Source organism: Amphimedon queenslandica, unplaced genomic scaffold, assembly GCF_000090795.2.
Source record: "Amphimedon queenslandica unplaced genomic scaffold, v1.1 AMPQUscaffold_8188_Cont19866, whole genome shotgun sequence".
Classification (NCBI taxonomy): domain Eukaryota; kingdom Metazoa; phylum Porifera; class Demospongiae; order Haplosclerida; family Niphatidae; genus Amphimedon; species Amphimedon queenslandica.
Window position 1 is genome coordinate 1 of NW_003551533.1, and position 2,402 is coordinate 2,402.

At 39.9% G+C, this 2,402-nt stretch overlaps 1 long non-coding RNA gene across 4 annotated transcripts; it reads right to left on the reverse strand.

Annotated features, from left to right (window-relative positions):
- Positions 1-6: 6 nt before the first annotated feature.
- LOC109591436 (uncharacterized) lies at positions 7-2,396 on the reverse strand. Of its 4 annotated transcripts, XR_002189817.1 has the most exons (5): positions 2,180-2,396; positions 1,262-1,371; positions 803-912; positions 190-300; positions 7-146 (listed from the first exon to the last, which is right to left on the reverse strand). It is a non-coding gene; the product is annotated as an uncharacterized LOC109591436 (long non-coding RNA). The 4 variants fall into 4 exon arrangements; XR_002189818.1 differs by lacking the exons at positions 7-146; positions 190-300 and adding an exon at positions 715-759; XR_002189819.1 differs by lacking the exons at positions 7-146; positions 190-300; positions 803-912 and adding an exon at positions 1,021-1,065.
- Positions 2,397-2,402: the final 6 nt, after the last annotated feature.

Here is a 2,402-nt window from a genome sequence, read left to right on the forward strand (position 1 = left end):
TCTGAAACTAGTAGAATAGTCCAATAGGATCTGTTTTGTCAGACTCTTTACAGCATCAGGATGTCCATAAGGATTAAAACCGCTTTTGTCCTTATTTATGGGCGTGTGGACTCTACCCACCCTCATCGTATCCGAAATGTCGTTCACTACATTAAGATACATACATTAGTTGATATTTTGTGTCTGTACCTGTTGCACTTCTCCATAAATAAGAGGATTCGTTCCTTTAAAATGTGCTTTTCTCCATATTTATGGGCGTGTGGACTCCATCCACCCTCATCGTATCCGAAATGTCGTTCCCTACATTAAGATACATACATTAGTCGATATTTTGTGTCTGTACCTGTTGCACTTCTCCATAAATAAGAGGATTTGTTTCTTTAAAACCGCTTTCGTCCTTATTTATGGGCGTGTGGACTCCACCCACTCTCACCGTATCCGAAATGTCGTTCACTACATTAAGATACATACATTAGTTGATATTTTGTGTCTGTACCTGTTGCACTTCTCCATAAATAAGAGGATTTGTCACTTTAAAACTGCTTTCGTCCTTATTTATGGGCGTGTGGACTCCACCCACTCTCACCGTATCCGAAATGTCGTTCACTACATTAAGATACATACATTAGTCGATATTTTGTGTCTGTACCTGTTGCACTTCTCCATAAATAAGAGGATTTGTTTCTTTAAAACCGCTTTCGTCCTTATTTATGGGCGTGTGGACTCCACCCACTCTCACCGTATCCGAAATGTCGTTCACTACATTAAGATACATACATTAGTCGATATTTTGTGTCTGTACCTGTTGCAATTCTCCATAAATAAGAGGATTTGTCACTTTAAAACTGCTTTCGTCCTAATTTATGGGCGTGTGGACTCCACCCACTCTCACCGTATCCGAAATGTCGTTCCCTACATTAAGATACATACATTAGTCGATATTTTGTGTCTGTACCTGTTGCACTTCTCCATAAATAAGAGGATTTGTTTCTTTAAAACCGCTTTCGTCCTTATTTATGGGCGTGTGGACTCCACCCACTCTCACCGTATCCGAAATGTCGTTCACTACATTAAGATACATACATTTGTCGATATTTTGTGTCTGTACCTGTTGCACTTCTCCATAAATAAGAGGATTTGTCACTTTAAAACTGCTTTCGTCCTTATTTATGGGCGTGTGGACTCCACCCACTCTCACCGTATCCGAAATGTCGTTCCCTACATTAAGATACATACATTTGTCGATATTTTGTGTCTGTACCTGTTGCAATTCTCCATAAATAAGAGGATTTGTCACTTTAAAACTGCTTTCGTCCTAATTTATGGGCGTGTGGACTCCACCCACTCTCACCGTATCCGAAATGTCGTTCCCTACATTAAGATACATACATTTGTTGATATTTTGTGTCTGTACCTGTTGCACTTCTCCATAAATAAGAGGATTTGTTTCTTTAAAACCGCTTTCGTCCTTATTTATGGGCGTGTGGACTCCACCCACCCTCACCGTATCCGAAATGTCGTTCCCTACATTAAGATACATACATTTGTCGATATTTTGTGTCTGTACCTGTTGCACTTCTCCATAAATAAGAGGATTTGTCACTTTAAAACTGCTTTCGTCCTTATTTATGGGCGTGTGGACTCCACCCACTCTCACTGTATCCGAAATGTCGTTCCCTACATTAAGATACATACATTAGTCGATATTTTGTGTCTGTACCTGTTGCAATTCTCCATAAATAAGAGGATTTGTTTCTTTAAAACCGCTTTCGTCCTTATTTATGGGCGTGTGGACTCCACCCACCCTCACTGTATCCGAAATGTCGTTCCCTACATTAAGATACATACATTTGTTGATATTTTGTGTCTGTACCTGTTGCACTTCTCCATAAATAAGAGGATTTGTTTCTTTAAAACCGCTTTCGTCCTTATTTATGGGCGTGTGGACTCCACCCACCCTCACCGTATCCGAAATGTCGTTCCCTACATTAAGATACATACATTTGTCGATATTTTGTGTCTGTACCTGTTGCACTTCTCCATAAATAAGAGGATTTGTTCCTTTAAAACCGCTTTCGTCCTTATTTATGGGCGTGTGGACTCCACCCACCCTCACCGTATCCGAAATGTCGTTCACTACATTAAGATACATACATTAGTTGATATTTTGTGTCTGTACCTGTTGCACTTCTCCATAAATAAGAGGATTTGCTATTTTAAAATGTGCTTTTCTCCATATTTATGGGCGTGTGGGCTCCACCCACCCTCATCGTATCTGAAATTTTGAAGACAACATACATTAGGATCAAAAGACTATAGCCGGATTTACAATATGACGCTAGTCCTGACGTTACGTTGACGCAGAAGTTGAATCTGGTTCAACTTTAGCGTGAAGCATGCAT